Source organism: Callorhinchus milii, unplaced genomic scaffold, assembly GCF_018977255.1.
Source record: "Callorhinchus milii isolate IMCB2004 unplaced genomic scaffold, IMCB_Cmil_1.0 Scaffold800, whole genome shotgun sequence".
NCBI lineage: Eukaryota > Metazoa > Chordata > Chondrichthyes > Chimaeriformes > Callorhinchidae > Callorhinchus > Callorhinchus milii.
The window spans coordinates 1-21,309 of record NW_024705541.1 but is presented as its reverse complement, the minus strand read 5'-3'; the positions used below and the strand labels follow the sequence as shown (position 1 = coordinate 21,309).

At 38.1% G+C, this 21,309-nt stretch overlaps 11 pseudogenes; all 11 read right to left on the bottom strand.

The window, feature by feature from the left end:
• Positions 1–943: 943 nt before the first annotated feature.
• LOC121852456 lies at positions 944–1,732 on the bottom strand (annotated as a pseudogene).
• Positions 1,733–2,003: 271 nt separating this feature from the next.
• LOC121852463 lies at positions 2,004–2,669 on the bottom strand (annotated as a pseudogene).
• Positions 2,670–2,731: 62 nt separating this feature from the next.
• LOC121852455 lies at positions 2,732–4,597 on the bottom strand (annotated as a pseudogene).
• Positions 4,598–4,708: 111 nt separating this feature from the next.
• On the bottom strand, positions 4,709–5,752 carry LOC121852450 (annotated as a pseudogene).
• A 239-nt stretch (positions 5,753–5,991) lies between these two features.
• LOC121852448 lies at positions 5,992–6,954 on the bottom strand (annotated as a pseudogene).
• A 2,836-nt stretch (positions 6,955–9,790) lies between these two features.
• LOC121852462 lies at positions 9,791–10,966 on the bottom strand (annotated as a pseudogene).
• Positions 10,967–12,222: 1,256 nt separating this feature from the next.
• On the bottom strand, positions 12,223–14,115 carry LOC121852454 (annotated as a pseudogene).
• Positions 14,116–14,274: 159 nt separating this feature from the next.
• On the bottom strand, positions 14,275–15,703 carry LOC121852453 (annotated as a pseudogene).
• A 1,467-nt stretch (positions 15,704–17,170) lies between these two features.
• LOC121852452 lies at positions 17,171–17,959 on the bottom strand (annotated as a pseudogene).
• A 271-nt stretch (positions 17,960–18,230) lies between these two features.
• On the bottom strand, positions 18,231–18,896 carry LOC121852464 (annotated as a pseudogene).
• A 91-nt stretch (positions 18,897–18,987) lies between these two features.
• On the bottom strand, positions 18,988–20,661 carry LOC121852465 (annotated as a pseudogene).
• Positions 20,662–21,309: the final 648 nt, after the last annotated feature.

Here is a 21,309-nt window from a genome sequence, read left to right as displayed (position 1 = left end):
AAATAGAATGGCTACCAGGAAGAATCGAAGGGAAAAGGGTAGGCGGGCAGATCCTTGTGGGTCGAAGCCGCATTCGTAGGGGGATAGTTTTTCACTATCTGGTTTTATGATTGGCAGTCAAAATGCTAGTAGGGCTAGAATAGATGACAGAGTTAAAGTTAGGGTGATTATAATTATGAAGGAGTTCATATGCCTTTTCCTGGACTTATACCAGGTTTGGTTGGTTGGAGGCCAACTATATTAAGTGTATTAAAAAGGCAGGTTAGGTTAAGAGCCTCATCAGTAGATGGAGATATATAAAAATAGTCAAACGACATCTACAAAATGTCAATATCAAGCAGCGGCTTCGAAGCCGAAGTGGTGCTTAGAGGTAAAATGGTATTGTAGGTGTCGTACTAGGCATGTAAGTAGAAATAGGGAGCCAATAATTACATGTAGACCGTGGAAGCCTGTTGCAACAAAAAAAGTGGAGCCGTACACGCTGTCTGCTATTGTGAATGGGGTTTCATAGTATTCTATAACTTGAAGGGCTGTAAAGTAAAGCCCAAGCAGAACTGTTAAGGCTAGGGCTTGAGTAGTTTCTGTTCGATTTTTTTCGGTGATGCTATGGTGGGCCCAGGTTACGGATACTCCTGAGGCAAGTAGAACTGCGGTATTTAATAGTGGTACTTCAAACGGGTTCAGCGGGTTAATTCCTGTTGGGGGTCATGTTAGACCAAGTTCTAGAGTTGGTGCTAGGCTGGCGTGATAGAAGGCTCAGAAAAAGCCTGCGAAAAAACAGACTTCTGAGATAATAAATAAAATTATTCCGTAGCGGAGGCCTTGTTGAACTGGAGAAGTATGGTGACCTAGGTAGGTGCCTTCTCGAACAACATCTCGTCATCATTGATATATTGTAAGAAGCATCAGAATCAGACCAAGTGTTATTAAGATACAAGAATTTTTATGGAATCATATGGCTAGGCCAGAGGTTATTAATAGTGCGGCACCAGCACCGGTTAGGGGTCAGGGGCTTGGGTCTACCATGTGGTATGCGTGAGCTTGGTGGGACATAGACGTTTTCTTGAAGATAAAGGGTTAAAAGCAGAATAAAGACATATGCTTGGATTATAGCAACAGCTAACTCTAGAATAGTTAAAAGGAAGAGAAGTAATGAAGTGGCTAGTGTAAGTGAGATTATTGGTATGACTGTAAAAGTGGTGATAGAAATTAGTTGAATAAGTAGATGTCCAGCTGTTAAATTAGCAGTTAGTCGGACCCCCAGGGCAATAGGTCGAATGAAAAGACTAATAGTTTCGATAATAACTAGCATGGGGATGAGTGCGATTGGGGTGCCTTCTGGTAATAAATGGGCTAGGGCTTCTGTTGGTTTCTTTTGTAATCCAATAAGAACAGTAGCTAATCATATTGGTACTGCTAATCCTATATTTATTGATAGCTGGGTGGTAGGTGTGTAGGTATATGGTAATAGTCCTAGAAGGTTAATTATTAAGATAAATATTATGGAGGCTATGCAGATTAGGGCTCATTTATGTCCTTGTGTATTGATTGGGGTGAATAGTTGTTTAGTAATAGTTATCAGTGTGGGCATGAGTAGTGTGTGGTAGCGAGATTTAATAAAATTAGGTGTTTGTAATATTAGTAAAATACTAGGAATTAGTATAGCTAGTCAGGCTAAAGGGAGCCCAAATATGGTTGGGGAGTTAAATTGGTCAAAAATTGCTAGTGTCATGGTCAGGTTCAGGTGGGTTGTTTGGGTTTAGTGGCTTGTTGAGCAGAGACGGTGTTTTGTGTTTGGTAAAATATAATAGTTGGCATAATTAGTAGTAAAATAATTAATCATGATACTGTAAGTATAGAAAATCAAGGAGCAGGCTCAAGTTGTGGCATATCACTAAGGGAAAATATATTCACCCATCTTCAGCTTAAAAGGCTGATGCTAAGTTAGCTTCTTAGTGACAGTATATATATTAAGAGATTAAGATATCATTAGATCAACTTGTTCAATGTTCGAAATATGATAGAGGGACAGCTTCTAGTGCGATTGGCATAAAACTATGATTTGCACCGCAGATTTCTGAGCATTGACCAAAATATAGGCCTGGTCGAATTGTAATGAATGTTGCTTGATTTAATCGGCCTGGGACTGCATCTACTTTAGTACCCAAAGACGGGATCGTTCATGAGTGGATTACATCTTCTGATGTAATTAACATGCGAATAGGGGATTCTATTGGCACTACGATGCGATGGTCTACGTCCAGAAGACGGATTCCTCCTGGCTCTAGTTCATTGGTTGGTGTCATATAAGAGTCGAATTCTATCTGATTATAATCAGTGTATTCATAGGATCAGTATCATTGGTGTCCAACTGCTTTAATGGTTAAATGTGGGTCACTGATCTCATCGGTGAGATAAAGAATACGCAGGGACGGAAGAGCAATTATAATAAGAACAATGGCTGGTATAACTGTTCATACAATTTCTACTTCTTGAGAGTCGAGGGAGTGTTTATTTGTAAATCGGGTGGAAACCATTAAAATAATAAGATAAAAAATTAGTACACTAATTAAGAATACAACTGTTAGAGTATGATCATGAAAATGAATGAGTTCTTCTATAATAGGGGAGGCTGCATCTTGAAGTCCTAGTTGAGCTTGCTGTGCCATAAGCAAGATACATGAGTATAAGGCTCATAATATTACCTTGACAAGGTAGTGTAATAATTTTACTAGTATCTTAAGAAAGTGGCAGATATGGTTATGCATCTGGCTTGAAACCAGCGTAGGGGGGTTCGAATCCCTCTTTTCTTGAAGTTAGTTTGAACATAGGCTGGTTCTTCAAATGTATGATGAGGTGGAGGGCATCCGTGAAGTCATTCATTATTAGTATTGAGAAGGTCTGTAGCAACAGCTTTGCGTTTAGCAGAGAAAGCTTCTCATAAGATAAATATAAATAGTATGACAGCGATTAATGAGACTGTTGACCCAATTGAGGATACTACATTTCATGTAGTATAAGCATCAGGGTAATCAGAATATCGTCGTGGTATACCAGCTAAACCTAAAAAGTGTTGAGGGAAAAATGTTAAGTTTACTCCAATAAATATAAGACCAAAATGAATTTTAGTTCAAGTTTCATGAAGTGTATAGCCTGTAAATAATGGAAATCAGTGTACAAGGCCAGCTATAATAGCGAATACAGCTCCTATGGAGAGAACATAATGAAAATGAGCAACTACATAGTAGGTATCATGAAGAACGATATCTAAAGAAGAATTAGCTAAGACAATTCCTGTAAGTCCGCCTACTGTAAATAGGAAAATAAAACCAAGAGCTCATAATATAGGGGTATCTCATTTGATATTTCCACCATGAAGTGTGGCTAATCAGCTGAAAACTTTGACACCTGTAGGGATAGCAATAATTATAGTAGCAGAAGTGAAATAGGCTCGCGTATCAACATCTATACCGACAGTAAATATATGATGAGCTCAAACAATAAAACCTAGAAGTCCGATTGCTATTATAGCTCATACTATACCTATATAACCAAAGGGTTCTTTTTTACCTGAGTAGTATGTGACTACATGAGAGATTATACCGAAACCAGGTAGGATTAAAATATAAACTTCAGGATGGCCGAAAAATCAGAATAAGTGTTGGTATAAAATAGGATCTCCTCCTCCAGCCGGGTCAAAGAAGGATGTATTTAAATTACGATCTGTTAAAAGTATAGTGATGGCAGCTGCAAGTACAGGAAGTGATAGAAGAAGGAGGACTGCAGTAATTAAAACGGATCAAACAAATAATGGGGTTTGGTATTGTGTTATAGTTGGAGGTTTTATGTTAAAATTGTTGTAATAAAGTTGACTGCCCCAAGGATTGATGAAATACCGGCTAGATGAAGGGAGAAAATTGTTAAGTCAACAGAGGCCCCTGTGTGGGCTAAATTTCCTGCTAGAGGTGGGTATACTGTTCATCCAGTTCCGGCTCCTGCTTCAACTCCTGCGGAAGCTAAAAGTAAGAGTAGGGATGGTGGAAGCAGTCAAAAGCTTATGTTATTTATACGTGGGAAGGCTATATCAGGGGCGCTAAGTATTATAGGCACAAGTCAGTTTCCGAAGCCTCCGATTATAATTGGTATGACTATAAAAAAAATTATAACGAAAGCATGAGCGGTTACGATAACATTAAAGATCTGGTCATCTCCTAGTAAAGTGCCCGGTTGACTGAGTTCTGCTCGAATTAGGATGCTTAAAGCGGTTCCCACTATTCCTGCTCAGGCCCCAAAAATTAGATATAGGGTGCCGATGTCTTTATGATTAGTAGAGAATAATCAACGAATGAGAGTCACTGGTAGGATGGCCGAATGTTTAGGCGGTGGGCTGTAGACCCGCTTACAGAGATTTGATTTCTCTTCCTGCCAATATTGGCCCTGTGGTGAAGTTCACATTAGATTGCAAATCTGAAGATACAGAAGGAAATCCTGTTGGGGCCTATAGATCAAAGCTAAAATTAGCACTTAGCTGTTAACTAAGAGGTTGTAAGGATAACACTTGCTGGTCTAGTAAAAATTTTAGCTTAATATAAAGCATCTGATTTGCGTTCAGAAGATGTGAGTATATCTTGCAAATTTTAGTCAGAAATTAAGGGTAGTCTCCCTTACTGTAAGCTTTGAAGGCTTAGAGTCTATATAACTTAAATTTCTAGTGTATAATAAAGATTGCCATTAATTGAGGTGTTAAAATAAATAGATTAGTTGATAATATAGTCAGGATAGTTATAGGCTTATTTTGGGCTATACGCCAAAGAATAAGATTTGTTGTTGGACATGGGGGCGATAAAATGATTGATAGATAGCATATTCGAGTATAAAAAAATAGACTTAGTAATGAGCCTATTATTATTATGAATAAGTAAATGGCAAGGTTTTGGTTGGCTAGTTCAATTGATGCTAGAAGTTTATTAGTAAACCCTGTTAGTGGGGGTAGCCCGCCTAGAGATAACAGAAGAAGCAATAAAAGTATTTGAGAGATTTGATTGTGTTTATTTATGGTAAGTGCTGTAATTTTATTAGCTTTTAAGGTGTTGAGACTAATAAATGTAGTGCTTGTAAGTAAACAGTAGATTAGGGTTGTGACTCAAGTGATTGTGGGGTTAAAGGGGGCCATGCTAGCAATTCAGCCTATATGTGCGATTGATGAATAGGCCATAATTTTTCGTGTTTGAGTTTGGTTTAGGCCTCCCCATCCCCCAATAAATACTGATAGTAAAGCTGGGCCAAGAATAAATGCATTATTTTGATCTTGTGCAATTTGAATAAGGAGGGTGATTGGGGCTAATTTTTGTCAAGTTGCTAAGATTATGCCTGTAGTAAGGTCTAGGCCTGCTATTACTTCTGGAAGTCAGAAGTGTATTGGAGCTATACCTAGCTTAAGTATAAGAGCAAGAGTTATGGCGTTAAGGATAATTGGGTCGCTTGATGGACTGATTGCTCAATTTCCTGAGTGTCAAGCGGCTAAACAGGCAGTAATAAGAAGTGTGGCAGAGCCTGCACTTTGAGCAATGAAGTATTTAGTAGTTGCTTCAATTGAACGTGGGTGGTGTGTTTTAGCTATCAATGGGATGATAGCAATTGTATTAATTTCTAATCCGATTCAAGCTAGAATTCAGCTGGTGCTTGAGAATGTCACAAGTGTGCCAAGACCTAGGGTTATTAGTAGGGTAGATTGAATTAAGGGGGATAGCATATAGTAAGAGATGTTAGTAACATCATATTTGGGGTATGGGCCCAAAAGCTTTATTTAGCTTATCTTACTTAGGATGTGGTGTAATGGAAACACGGAGGGTTTTGGTCTCTCAGATTAAGGTTCGAATCCTTTCATGCTAATGAGGAAGAAAGGGGGTAATATCCCCTGTAGCCACTCTATCAAAGTGGTTCCTATTTTCGGACATACTTCCACTGTTAAACTCAGTTTATTATTAGTGTTTATATTTGAGGGACTCCTACTCCTCCAAACGATACAGCGAGGGATAATTGAAGAGTAAAAAGGGCTAGGTTAGGGGTAAAAATTTTTTCATATAAGATGTATTAGCTGATCATACCGGAATCGTGGGTATGAGGCTCGGATTCATAAGAACAAGATAATGAGCGGGGTAGCTTTTATTATTACATTAATAATGGGTAAAATATTTAAGTTACTTGATCCAAGAGGCCCTAGGAATATAATTGCTGTAAGGGTATTTATAAATAAGATATTAGAGTATTCAGCTAGAAAAAATAAAGCGAATGGACCTCCAGCATATTCTACATTGAAGCCAGAGACAAGTTCTGATTCCCCCTCAGTTAAGTCAAATGGGGTTCGGTTTGTTTCTGCTAAAGTAGAAACAAATCATATAGCTGCTAGCGGCCAGCTTGAGAGCAGGAACAGGTGTGTTCTTGCGTATAGATAAAGGCTTGAAGAGAGAACCCTCCTGTTAAAATAATTAGACATAATAGAATTAAGCCTAGACTTACTTCGTAGGAGATGGTTTGGGCTACCGCCCGAAGTGCTCCGATTAGTGCATATTTTGAGTTAGAGGCTCAACCTGAGCCAAGGGTGGCATAAACTGATAAACTTGAAATTGCTAGGATTACAAGAAGAGTAAGATTAATAGTGGAAATTGATTGTGGTATGGGGATAAATATTCAGAGTGATAGAGCTAAGGTTAGCGCTATAATAGGGGCTGCGATAAATAAGGCTGGGGAGGCTGCGATAGGTCATACGGGTTCTTTTAGAAATAATTTTACTCCGTCTGCAATAGGTTGTAAAAGTCCTATAAATCCTACAACATTTGGTCCCTTGCGAAGTTGTATGTAACCTAGGGTTTTTCGTTCGACTATTGTGAGAAATGCTACTGCAAGTAGAACTATTAAAACTAAAATTAAAGAGGATATTAATATAACTAGCATGATTTATTTGGAAGGGGATTTGCACCCCTGGTATAAGGGCTTAAACCTTGTGCAATTACTGAACTCTGCCATCCAAATAAACTTGTCTAGTTGTTATTTTGTTGCTTACTATTCTTATTAAGTTGGTCTCATAAGATTGATGCAGGGTTTGCATGAGTGTATTGACCCTTGCTTCGCCGGTCCTTTCGTACTAGGAGAAACGACTACATAGATAGAAACTGACCTGGATTTCTCCGGTCTGAACTCAGATCACGTAGGACTATTAATCGTTGAACAAACGAACCCTTAATAGCAGCTGCACCATTAGGATGTCCTGATCCAACATCGAGGTCGTAAACCCTTTCGTCGATATGGACTCTGGAAAAGGATTGCGCTGTTATCCCTAGGGTAACTTGTTTCGTTAGGCAGCAAGTGATGCTGGGTCTATTAACGTTAGTTTTACTAGTGCTTAGAGTTGTAACTCTAGGTTAAGAAAATTGTATTTTCGTCGTCGTGGATATTACTTTTGTTCCGTGGTTGCCCCAACCTAAAACTGTGCATCGTGAATAATGATTATGCGATGTAAATGTTTGGAAGCTCCATAGGGTCTTCTCGTCTTATGTTTTTATACCCGCTTCTGCACGGATAGATCAATTTCATTGATTGAAGAAGGGAGACAGGTAAAATCTCGTGATGCCTTTCATACAGGTCTTCATTTAAAAGACAAGTGATTACGCTACCTTCGCACGGTCAGGATACCGCGGCCATTCAATATTAATCATTGGGCAGGTCTTGCCTCCAATAGGTGATTCTTATCTGGAGGTGATGTTTTTGGTAAACAGGCGGAATTTGTGTTTGCCGAGTTCCTTCTCATCCTTTATATCTTCTATATTATGTTCCAGTGTAGGGTTAACGGTTATTAGTTCTTGTTTTTCCTGTCGGTGGCTACTTTGCTGACTTCCTGTTGTTTTAAGGGCCGTTAATTTCCAGTGGTTAGTCCGATCTGGCTTACACTTACATTTAGAGGGGTGCGACCTCAAATTACTAATCTTAGCAGGATATCTCCTATAATATAGGATTACTTAATAGTGGCTATAGGGTCTTTATGTATTATGGTATTTAAAGTTTAGTAAACTTAAGCTGTAACGCTTTTCTTTTTGGTGGCTGCTTTTAGGCCTACTTAAGTTTATAAGTGGGATATTATCTAATTAATAGAGCTGTATCTCTGTTCACTAGGGCTGTACCCCTAGTGAATAAAACTTAAAATGTAGAGGAGTAAGATGTTTAAATTTATAAGTAATTTTGTTGCTTATCTACAAATTAAGATCAAGCTTAAACTTGTTTCTTAAGTAACCAGCTATCACTAGGCTCGGTAGGTTTATCACCTCTACCCAGGGCTTTTTCCAATCTTTTGCCACAGATACGGATTAACCCTTATAGGTAATCCCAGGGTAGCTCGTCTAGTTTCGGGGTGGCGGCAGTATTTTCGGGGTTACTTGCTAAGCCATGATGCAAAAGGTACAAGATTTTATCTTTGCTTTGTTTTACTTAATTGATCTGTTTCACTACTTTTTCAATGTTCCCTTGCGGTACTATATGTGTTTTATTTTTCTATCACCTATACTAAAACGGGGGCAATGGTTTGCTGTAAAATATGTTAAGTTGTTTAATAATCATAAATTAAAAGTTGTTAGATAAATATATTAAAATCGGTAATCAGAAGATCTTGAATCGCACAAGAATATTTTCGGTGTAAGGGAAATGCTTAACTTTTAAGCTATCCTCTGTTTTCCAAGCGCACCTTCCGGTACGCTTACCATGTTACGACTTTTCTCCGGGAGGGGTGGGGGAGAGTGACGGGCGGTGTGTACGCACCCTAGTGGCCAACTTCAACTAGACAAACTATTCTTGTTTACTGCTAAATCCACCTTCAAAATTATTTCATTAAGTTATTCGTATACTCTGGGGAGAGAGTGTAGCCCATCTCTGCCTGCCTCATAGGCTGCACCTCGACCTGACGTATTTGCATAAGTAGCTTCTTTGCCTACGGTTATTCTTTTATAAGGTTGGCTGGCGACGGCGGTATATAGACTGGGGGCGAGAGGCGGTGGGGTTAAAACGTGGGGTATCGGGTTATAGGACAGGCTCCTCTAGGTGGGTTTAGGGTGCCGTCAAGTTCTTTGGGTTTTAAACGATTGTTCGTAGTGCCCTGGCGACGGTAGTTTATTTATGGCAGGCATAGCGGGGTATCTAATCCCGGTTTGTGAGTTTTGCTTTCGTGATGTCAAAGTGAGTTTATTAATATAGATTCTTTCGATGTTGAGATATTTAAGCATACCTATTCAACTAGCAGGCATGATGGCTTCTATAGTATTAATTAAGCTATTATTTTAATCACGCTTTGTGCCGAAGAATATCAGCTTGAGCTCCTCGTATAACCGCGGTGGCTGGCACGAGGTTTACCAGCTCTAAAATATGTAACTTAGTCGGGCTTGCGTCCATAGCTTAAGGTTTATCACTGCTGAGTACCCTTGAGGGTGTGGGTGGCTAGGTGTTGTGGGCTAACTTGTTGTGAGCCTGATACCATCTCTTTTGTATGTTCATAGTTAAAGGAGGTCCTCACGGGGGTGCGGAAACTTGCATGTGTAATTTCATATGTAGTTGATATTAAGGCTGGAACTAATCCTTTGTGTCAAGGGGTTCTAAAACCATCTGAGCAGCTTCAGTGCTCTGCTTTAATGTTAAGCTACTCTTGACGTTTAAAAATCAGAGGATAATTTAATATTAAGATACTAGCTTTGGGAGCTAGATACAGGGGTTTTAATCCCCTTCCTTTGAGAAATCTGTATATTAAATTTCAGTTGAATTTACCTGGGTGTTTTGAAATGATAATTAACTTGTCTTCTAGGCGGCCTAAAATTGGGAAGATTAAAATAAAAATTATAAAGTATACTGTTGATGCAATTTGTGTTATTAAAATAAATGGGTACTCAGCTGGCTCTCCCCCTAGTCAAGTGAGTAACGCTAGATCAGCAATTAGAATTCAAAATGTAACTTGGGCAAGCGGACGAAATTGGATGCCTCGTTGTTTAGAGGTGTGGGTAAAGGGAATGACCAGGAGGATTATGATGGCTGCTGCTAAAGCTACAACTCCTCCTAATTTATTAGGAATAGAGCGTAGAATCGCATAGGCAAACAGGAAGTATCACTCTGGTTTAATATGAGGTGGAGTACTAAGAGGATTGGCGTAAATAAAATTGTCTGGTTCACCTAATGCATTGGGGGCTAAAAGGGAGATTATAAAAAGAACCCCGAGTAAAATAACAAAGCCTAAAATGTCTTTGAAAGAGAAGTAAGGGTGAAATTGAATTTTATCCAAATTAGAGTTAATTCCTAGTGGGTTACTAGACCCTGTTTGATGAAGGAATATGATATGAATTATAGTTATTGCTGCTAAAATAAATGGCAAAATAAAATGAAAGGTAAAAAACCGGGTTAAGGTGGCGTTTGATACTGAGAAGCCCCCTCATAATCATACTACAATATCATCTCCTACATAAGGCACTGCTGAAATTAAATTTGTAATAACGGTTGCCCCTCAGAAGGATATTTGTCCTCATGGGAGTACATAACCAACGAAAGCAGTAGCTGCAGTTAATGCAAATAAAATGACTCCAACATTTCATGTTTCTTTATATAAATAAGAGCCGTAGTAGATTCCTCGCCCGATGTGAGCATAAATACAAATAAAGAACATAGAGGCGCCGTTGGCATGAAGATTTCGTATAAGCCATCCGTTGTTAACATCACGACAGATGTGTATAACTGAAGAGAAGGCTAGTTCAGTGTTAGCAGTATAGTGTATTGCAAGAATTAGCCCTGTAATAATTTGTAAGATTAAACACAGGCTCAATAGTGAACCAAAATTTCATCAGGCTGAGATGTTAGCAGGAGAAGGAAGATCAACTAACATGCTATTACCTAGCGATAGGAGTGGGTGGGTTTTTCGAATAATATTTGGTGGGTGGGACATAATAGATAACATTTTAAAATTAAAAAAAAAAATTTTAAAATTACAATTAAAAAAAAAATTTTAAAATTACAATTAAAAAAAATTTTAAAATTACAATTAAAAAAGAAATTTTAAAATTACAATTAAAAAAGAAATTTTAAAATTACAATTAAAAAAAATTTAAATTACAATTAAAATTTTAATTAAAAAGAAATTTTAAAATTACAATTAAAAATTTGTGATTGCTAGTTCTTATAGTTGAATTCTACAACGGTGGTTTTTCAAGTCGCTGGTTTAAGTTAAAGTCTTAATGAGAATGCTGCTTTAAGAAGAGGTTACATCTTCATTCGCTGGTTTACAAGACCAGTGCTTTATATTTAGCTATCAAAGCTTTATAAGTTAAGGTAAAAATGACCAAAAGTTCGCCGGTTCCTAAGGGGGTTGACGGCAGCAATGAACTTTGGGGTCAAAGGGGGTAAGGGGGTTGTCGTGAAGCCGCGGGAACGAGAGATTATTGAGGCTGGGAAAGGTATATCATATATGCCCTATGCCTGGATGGATGTGAGCTATCAGTGAAACATACTTGTATACCCTTCGGGAAATCGAGCTTAGCAGTTGTATGCCAAGAGTGATAAAAAGAGTACCTTAGCCTGGGATAAGCCTATGCAATGAGTTGTAATGATATTTGGAGGAGTAGGTACCTATGTCATTATATATACCTATGCCATAGAGGCATATACCTATGTCATTATATATACCTATGCCATAGAGGCATATACCTATGTCATTATATATACCTATGCCATAGAGGCATAGGTGAGGAAGATTATTAGAAGCGCTCTAACGTAAAAGTAGTAGTTTTATTAGGGCTTATGTTAAGTTTTGTTTTATGTTTTTTTATAATGTTTTTGTTGGGGGTAGCTGTGGTTGTTTTAAGCCCTTCCCCTTATTTCTCTGCCTTAGGCTTGGTTTTTGTTGCTGTTTCTGGGTGCCTTGTTATTTTATACCATGGTGGTACTTTTTTATCTTTAGTCCTGGTATTATTATACCTCGGGGGATGATAGTAGTTTTTGTGTATTCAGCTGCTTTAGCAGCTGATCCTTATCCTGAGATTCTTGGGGACGGTTGTTTTGATTCTTTATAGTTTGTGTTTTGTGTGTTTGTTTCGCTGGTTATTTTTATTTTAATAATTTTTTATTAAGCACCTCCGTAGCTTGTGATGGGGTAGATTATGCTGGTGGGATTTTTGGGGCTGAGTGGTTGGGGGTTACAACTTTTTATGAGGTTGGGTTTATTCTTATACTGGCTGGGTGGGCTTTATTAGTTTGTCTATTTTCTGTTTTGGTAGTTGTTCGTGGGGTGGATCGCGGGGCCCTGCGAGCTGTAAGGCTGAGTGTAATTAGTGCTAGGGCAAAGGCTATTAATGGTAGAGTGGCGGAGTTTAAGCGATGGGCTTCTGTTAATATTGTTGAGGGTTTTATTTGGTTGGTAGCTAATCCTTTTGGCCCAATTTTTTCCAGTCATGTTAGATCTGTGGCTTGTGTTATTAATTTTTGGCTTCATATTAGAGATAGGCGGGACAGGGAGCGATGAATAATGTGTGGGTAAAATGCTAGTTGAGTAAAAAAGGAGAATGCAGTTCGGTTGATTTTTTTGTTGGTTAGTTCGATGGAGATCGCTAAGCTAATAATGAATATAATTAGAGCAATAGTTTTAATATAGGATGGTATTGTAAAGATTTGAGGTTTTATTGGCGGGAGTGTGCTTGTAAGAATAAATCCTGAGATTATGCTACCTCAGGCTAAACGCTTTAGAGGATTTTTAATGAAGTTATTTTCGTGTGTAGGAGTTAAGGCTAAATATCGTGGTGTGCCAGAGGCTGATATAATAATCAGTCGTGAGCTATAGGCAGTTGTTAATGTTACAGCTAGGAGAGTAACTATTAGGGCCCAGGCATTAGTATAGGAGGTGTTTAAGGCCTCTAGGATAAGGTCTTTTGTGAAGAAGCCAGCTAGGAACGGTAGGCCTATTAATGCTGCGGATCCAATAGTTATACAAGAAGTTGTTAGGGGGAGGTTATTATTTAAACAACTAAATTTTCGAATGTCTTGTTCATTATTTATATTATGAATGATACTTCCTGAGCATAAGAATAGTATAGCTTTAAAAAAAGCATGTGTGCATATATGGAGAAAGGCAATGTGGGGGTGGTTGAGGCCAATTGCTACTATTATCAAGCCCAGTTGGCTTGATGTAGAAAAGGCAATGATTTTTTTGATGTCATTTTGTGTTGTCGCACAAAGGGCTGCGAAAATGGTGGTTATTGCCCCAAGGCATAGGGTTATTTCTAGTATAAAGGGGTAATTTTGAAATAATGGGTGGAGTCGGATAAGAAGAAATACTCCTGCAACAACTATGGTACTAGAGTGAAGTAAGGCTGAAACAGGTGTGGGGCCTTCTATTGCAGCTGGAAGCCAGGGGTGGAGTCCGAACTGAGCTGACTTTCCTGTGGCTGCGATTAAGAATCCTAGTGTTGGGATAATATATTGTTGATCAGATAAAAGTAGAGTAATTTGTTGTAAATCCCAGGAGTTAGTGTTGGAGCATATTCAGACTATACTTATTATTAATCCAATATCTCCGATGCGGTTGTAGGCTACTGCTTGGAGGGCAGAGATGTTAGCTTTTGTTCGACCTGATCACCAGCTAATTAGGAGGAAGGATATAATTCCTACTCCTTCTCAGCCGATAAATAGTTGTAAAAGGTTATTTGCAGAGATAAAGGTGATTATTGTAATTAAGAATAGAAGAAGATATTTAAAAAATTTGTCTACAAGTCGGTCTTTCTCTATATATCATTGTGAGAATTCTATGATACTTCAGGTAATCACTAAAGCAATTGGGGTAAAAATAGCAGTATATTTGTCGATTTTAAAAGATAAGGCAATATTAAATAGGGTTCAGTCTATTCAGGGTTTTAGTGTGAGGGTGGTTTCTATGTTTTCGTTCAGGTAAATAGTTAATGGAATCAGGCTAATAAATATGGAGGTTTTAACTAATTTAGTTATAAGAATTATAGATGGTTTTGGTATAATGATAGGGGTAAGAAGAATAATAATTGTAAGTAGTGCTCCGGAGTTTATAATTAAGGTTAGATAATTGGAATTCATTAGCTTCTACTTGGACTTGCACCAAGATTGGTGGCACCTAAGGCCAGCGGATTTCTGCTTATCCTTTAGAAGCTCGAGAGGACTGTGGAGTTGAACCTCAGGGGGAAAGAATTAGCAGTTCTTAGTGCTGCCTTGCTCCTCTCGGCAGGCAGAGGGGTTTTAACCTTCATTATTAGACTCACAATCTAATGTTTTATTTAAACTATGTCTGCTTCTAATTATAATGGCGCTTGGGTTGGCGATAAGAAGAATAACAGGGGCTATATGTATAAGTATCAGTAGATGTTCTCGGGTGGTGCTAGGATTAACTGGTGCATGTTTGTTAGGATGTTCGTGTTGAGTTATAATAAGCATGTTTAATGAGAATAGAGCAGTTAATGTTATGCTTAGTCCTAGAAGAATAATAGTTCAATTTGATCAGCTAAATAAGGAGGTGATGATTAGAATTTCTGCTATAAAGTTTGGGAATGGGGGTAGGGCTATATTAGCAAATGTTATTATAAGTCATCAGAACGATATTAGAGGGAATAGGGCTTGTAGCCCACGGTTTATAAAGATTGAACGTGTGTGAGTGCGCTCATAAGTAATATTAGCAAGACAAAATAAGCCTGATGATACCAGTCCATGTGCAATTATTATTGCAAGAGCTCCAGATCATGCTCAGGGTGTTATAGTGAAAATTCCAGCTACGACTAGGCCTATGTGGCTGACAGATGAGTAGGCAATTATAGATTTAGGTCTGTTTGTCGTAAACAGATTGAACTAGTTACGATTATTCCCCATATGGCAATAATTATAAAAGGAGTGGCTAGGTCTTTAGTTAATGGGATAAATAATGATGATATACGAATTATACCGTAGCCTCCTAGCTTTAATAGAATCGCGGCTAAGATTATAGAGCCTGCAATTGGAGCTTCTACGTGGGCTTTTGGTAGTCATAAGTGGAAAATATAAAGAGGTATTTTAATTAAAAAGGCTAAAAAGCAAGCAACTCATCATAAGGCTTCAGATCATGGTGTGTTTGATAGCAGTGATAGATCTGAAAGTGGAATAATATAGGTTGATAGCGAGTTTAAGTGGGTTTGAATTATAATGAGGGCAAGAAGTAGGGGAGAGAGGCAGATAGAGTATAGAAAAGGAAGTATAAGCCTGCTGTGAGTCGTTCTTTTTGGTTCCCTCAGCGGGTAATAATTAAAAGAGTTGGGATTAAGGTAGTTTCAAAGGCAATATAAAATATTAGCAGATTGGAGGCCCCAAAAGTAATACATAAAAGGATTTGAAGAAGAATAAGTAGAGAGATTATTGTTTTTTGTCGTGTAATTGGTTCAGTTTTTATGTGTGCTTGGCTAGCTATGATGGTTAATGGGAGTAGTCAACAAGATAATATGATCAGTGGGCATGAAAATTGGTCAATGCTTAGTATGGAGTTGGTTGAATTATGTTCATTTATGTCTATGTTCAATGTGAGTGTTGTCAAAGTTGCAATTAAAAAGCTGAAGAAGGTTGTAGCAGTTCATAGTGTGCTTTTTTTGTTAATTAAAAAGGTTATTGGAATTAGTATAATTGAGGGGATAATAAGTTTTAGCATTTTAACAGATTAAGGGCTTTTAATTGGTCAGTGTTATGAGTACGAGCTGTTGCGATTATTAAAGATAGTCCTATGCCTGCTTCACAGGCCGAGAAGGTTAAAATAATAAGTGGCGCCGCTATTATTGGAAGTGATGTGTTGTTTAAGGCTCATAGTGCTGTAGAGACATACAGTGCTAGGGCTATGCTTTCTAAGGTAAGTAAAAGTGAAAGAAGATGTTTTCGTTGCAGGGATAGGCCTACTAGGGCTAGGAAGAAAGATGTAAAAATTAATGTCAGGGGCATGTGAGAGTAGGTGTTCCTGAAAGTTCAGGATTAATTGAGCCGAAATCAATTGTCTTAATTAGACTAAACCCCAATAACTTATTCTGCTCAGTCAAGTCCTCCTTGAAGTCATTCATAGATTAGGCCTAATGTAAGAAGAATAACAAAGAGGGAGGCCCAAAGAAGGGTGAGTTCTGGGTGAGAAATATTTGTTGCTCATGGAGATGGGAGAAGAAGGGCAATTTCTAAGTCAAATAGTAAAAATAGAATGGCTACCAGGAAGAATCGAAGGGAAAAGGGTAGGCGGGCAGATCCTTGTGGGTCGAAGCCGCATTCGTAGGGGGATAGTTTTTCACTATCTGGTTTTATGATTGGCAGTCAAAATGCTAGTAGGGCTAGAATAGATGACAGAGTTAAAGTTAGGGTGATTATAATTATGAAGGAGTTCATATGCCTTTTCCTGGACTTATACCAGGTTTGGTTGGTTGGAGGCCAACTATATTAAGTGTATTAAAAAGGCAGGTTAGGTTAAGAGCCTCATCAGTAGATGGAGATATATAAAAATAGTCAAACGACATCTACAAAATGTCAATATCAAGCAGCGGCTTCGAAGCCGAAGTGGTGCTTAGAGGTAAAATGGTATTGTAGGTGTCGTACTAGGCATGTAAGTAGAAATAGGGAGCCAATAATTACATGTAGACCGTGGAAGCCTGTTGCAACAAAAAAAGTGGAGCCGTACACGCTGTCTGCTATTGTGAATGGGGTTTCATAGTATTCTATAACTTGAAGGGCTGTAAAGTAAAGCCCAAGCAGAACTGTTAAGGCTAGGGCTTGAGTAGTTTCTGTTCGATTTTTTTCGGTGATGCTATGGTGGGCCCAGGTTACGGATACTCCTGAGGCAAGTAGAACTGCGGTATTTAATAGTGGTACTTCAAACGGGTTCAGCGGGTTAATTCCTGTTGGGGGTCATGTTAGACCAAGTTCTAGAGTTGGTGCTAGGCTGGCGTGATAGAAGGCTCAGAAAAAGCCTGCGAAAAAACAGACTTCTGAGATAATAAATAAAATTATTCCGTAGCGGAGGCCTTGTTGAACTGGAGAAGTATGGTGACCTAGGTAGGTGCCTTCTCGAACAACATCTCGTCATCATTGATATATTGTAAGAAGCATCAGAATCAGACCAAGTGTTATTAAGATACAAGAATTTTTATGGAATCATATGGCTAGGCCAGAGGTTATTAATAGTGCGGCACCAGCACCGGTTAGGGGTCAGGGGCTTGGGTCTACCATGTGGTATGCGTGAGCTTGGTGGGACATAGACGTTTTCTTGAAGATAAAGGGTTAAAAGCAGAATAAAGACATATGCTTGGATTATAGCAACAGCTAACTCTAGAATAGTTAAAAGGAAGAGAAGTAATGAAGTGGCTAGTGTAAGTGAGATTATTGGTATGACTGTAAAAGTGGTGATAGAAATTAGTTGAATAAGTAGATGTCCAGCTGTTAAATTAGCAGTTAGTCGGACCCCCAGGGCAATAGGTCGAATGAAAAGACTAATAGTTTCGATAATAACTAGCATGGGGATGAGTGCGATTGGGGTGCCTTCTGGTAATAAATGGGCTAGGGCTTCTGTTGGTTTCTTTTGTAATCCAATAAGAACAGTAGCTAATCATATTGGTACTGCTAATCCTATATTTATTGATAGCTGGGTGGTAGGTGTGTAGGTATATGGTAATAGTCCTAGAAGGTTAATTATTAAGATAAATATTATGGAGGCTATGCAGATTAGGGCTCATTTATGTCCTTGTGTATTGATTGGGGTGAATAGTTGTTTAGTAATAGTTATCAGTGTGGGCATGAGTAGTGTGTGGTAGCGAGATTTAATAAAATTAGGTGTTTGTAATATTAGTAAAATACTAGGAATTAGTATAGCTAGTCAGGCTAAAGGGAGCCCAAATATGGTTGGGGAGTTAAATTGGTCAAAAATTGCTAGTGTCATGGTCAGGTTCAGGTGGGTTGTTTGGGTTTAGTGGCTTGTTGAGCAGAGACGGTGTTTTGTGTTTGGTAAAATATAATAGTTGGCATAATTAGTAGTAAAATAATTAATCATGATACTGTAAGTATAGAAAATCAAGGAGCAGGCTCAAGTTGTGGCATATCACTAAGGGAAAATATATTCACCCATCTTCAGCTTAAAAGGCTGATGCTAAGTTAGCTTCTTAGTGACAGTATATATATTAAGAGATTAAGATATCATTAGATCAACTTGTTCAATGTTCGAAATATGATAGAGGGACAGCTTCTAGTGCGATTGGCATAAAACTATGATTTGCACCGCAGATTTCTGAGCATTGACCAAAATATAGGCCTGGTCGAATTGTAATGAATGTTGCTTGATTTAATCGGCCTGGGACTGCATCTACTTTAGTACCCAAAGACGGGATCGTTCATGAGTGGATTACATCTTCTGATGTAATTAACATGCGAATAGGGGATTCTATTGGCACTACGATGCGATGGTCTACGTCCAGAAGACGGATTCCTCCTGGCTCTAGTTCATTGGTTGGTGTCATATAAGAGTCGAATTCTATCTGATTATAATCAGTGTATTCATAGGATCAGTATCATTGGTGTCCAACTGCTTTAATGGTTAAATGTGGGTCACTGATCTCATCGGTGAGATAAAGAATACGCAGGGACGGAAGAGCAATTATAATAAGAACAATGGCTGGTATAACTGTTCATACAATTTCTACTTCTTGAGAGTCGAGGGAGTGTTTATTTGTAAATCGGGTGGAAACCATTAAAATAATAAGATAAAAAATTAGTACACTAATTAAGAATACAACTGTTAGAGTATGATCATGAAAATGAATGAGTTCTTCTATAATAGGGGAGGCTGCATCTTGAAGTCCTAGTTGAGCTTGCTGTGCCATAAGCAAGATACATGAGTATAAGGCTCATAATATTACCTTGACAAGGTAGTGTAATAATTTTACTAGTATCTTAAGAAAGTGGCAGATATGGTTATGCATCTGGCTTGAAACCAGCGTAGGGGGGTTCGAATCCTCTTTTCTTGAAGTTAGTTTGAACATAGGCTGGTTCTTCATAAGTGTGATAAGGAGGTGGGCAGCCGTGAAGTCATTCATTATTAGTATTGAGAAGGTCTGTAGCAACAGCTTTGCGTTTAGCAGAGAAAGCTTCTCATAAGATAAATATAAATAGTATGACAGCGATTAATGAGACTGTTGACCCAATTGAGGATACTACATTTCATGTAGTATAAGCATCAGGGTAATCAGAATATCGTCGTGGTATACCAGCTAAACCTAAAAAGTGTTGAGGGAAAAATGTTAAGTTTACTCCAATAAATATAATGACAAAGTGTGCTTTTGATCAGGTTTCGTTAAGTGTATATCCTGTAAATAGTGGGAATCAATGAACGAAGCCAGCTATGATTGCGAAACAGCTCCTATAGATAATACATAATGGAAGTGAGCTACTACATAATAAGTATCATGAAGGATAATATCTAGTGATGAGTTGGATAAGACAATTCCTGTAAGTCCGCCTACTGTAAATAGGAAAATAAAACCAAGAGCTCATAATATAGGGGTATCTCATTTGATATTTCCACCATGAAGTGTGGCTAATCAGCTGAAAACTTTGACACCTGTAGGGATAGCAATAATTATTGTGGCTGATGTAAAGTAGGCTCGTGTGTCTACATCTATTCCTACTGTGAATATATGGTGTGCTCACACGATAAACCCTAGGAAGCCAATTGATATCATAGCTCAGACCATACCTATGTATCCAAATGGTTCTTTTTTCCCGGAGTAGTAAGTTACAATATGAGAGATTATTCCGAAGCCTGGTAAAATAAGAATATAAACTTCAGGGTGCCCGAAGAATCAGAACAGGTGTTGGTAAAGGATTGGGTCTCCTCCTCCTGCAGGGTCAAAGAAGGATGTATTTAATTACGATCTGTTAAAAGTATAGTGATGGCAGCTGCAAGTACAGGAAGTGATAGAAGAAGGAGGACTGCAGTAATTAAAACGGATCAAACAAATAATGGGGTTTGGTATTGTGTTATAGTTGGAGGTTTATGTTAAAAATTGTTGTAATAAAGTTGACTGCCCCAAGGATTGATGAAATACCGGCTAGATGAAGGGAGAAAATTGTTAAGTCAACAGAGGCCCCTGTGTGGGCTAAATTTCCTGCTAGAGGTGGGTATACTGTTCATCCAGTTCCGGCTCCTGCTTCAACTCCTGCGGAAGCTAAAAGTAAGAGTAGGGATGGTGGGAGCAGTCAAAAACTTATATTATTTATTCGTGGGAAAGCTATATCAGGTGCACCAATTATTAAAGGGATTAATCAGTTTCCAAAACCTCCGATTATAATAGGTATAACTATAAAGAAAATTATTACAAAGGCATGTGCAGTAACAATAACATTATAGATTTGGTCATCACCTATTAATGCTCCAGGCTGACTTAGTTCAGCTCGAATTAATAGGCTAAGGGCAGTACCAACTATTCCTGCCCAGGCACCAAAAAGTAAATAGAGGGTGCCAATATCTTTATGATTTGTAGAAAAAAGTCAACGAATGAGAGTCACTGGTAGGATGGCCGAATGTTTAGGCGGTGGGCTGTAGACCCGCTTACAGAGATTTGATTTCTCTTCCTGCCAATATTGGCCCTGTGGTGAAGTTCACATTAGATTGCAAATCTGAAGATACAGAAGGAAATCCTGTTGGGGCCTATAGATCAAAGCTAAAATTAGCACTTAGCTGTTAACTAAGAGTTTGTAAGGATAACACTTGCTGGTCTAGTAAAAATTTTAGCTTAATATAAAGCATCTGATTTGCGTTCAGAAGATGTGAGTATATCTTGCAAATTTTAGTCAGAAATTAAGGGTAGTCTCCCTTACTGTAAGCTTTGAAGGCTTAGAGTCTATATAACTTAAATTTCTAGTGTATAATAAAGATTGCCATTAATTGAGGTGTTAAAATAAATAGATTAGTTGATAATATAGTCAGGATAGTTATAGGCTTATTTTGGGTTATACGCCAAAGAATAAGATTTGTTGTTGGACATGGGGGCGATAAAATGATTGATAGATAGCATATTCGAGTATAAAAAAATAGACTTAGTAATGAGCCTATTATTATTATGAATAAGTAAATGGCAAGGTTTTGGTTGGCTAGTTCAATTGATGCTAGAAGTTTATTAGTAAACCCTGTTAGTGGGGTAGCCCGCCTAGAGATAACAGAAGAAGCAATAAAAGTATTTGAGAGATTTGATTGTGTTTATTTATGGTAAGTGCTGTAATTTTATTAGCTTTTAA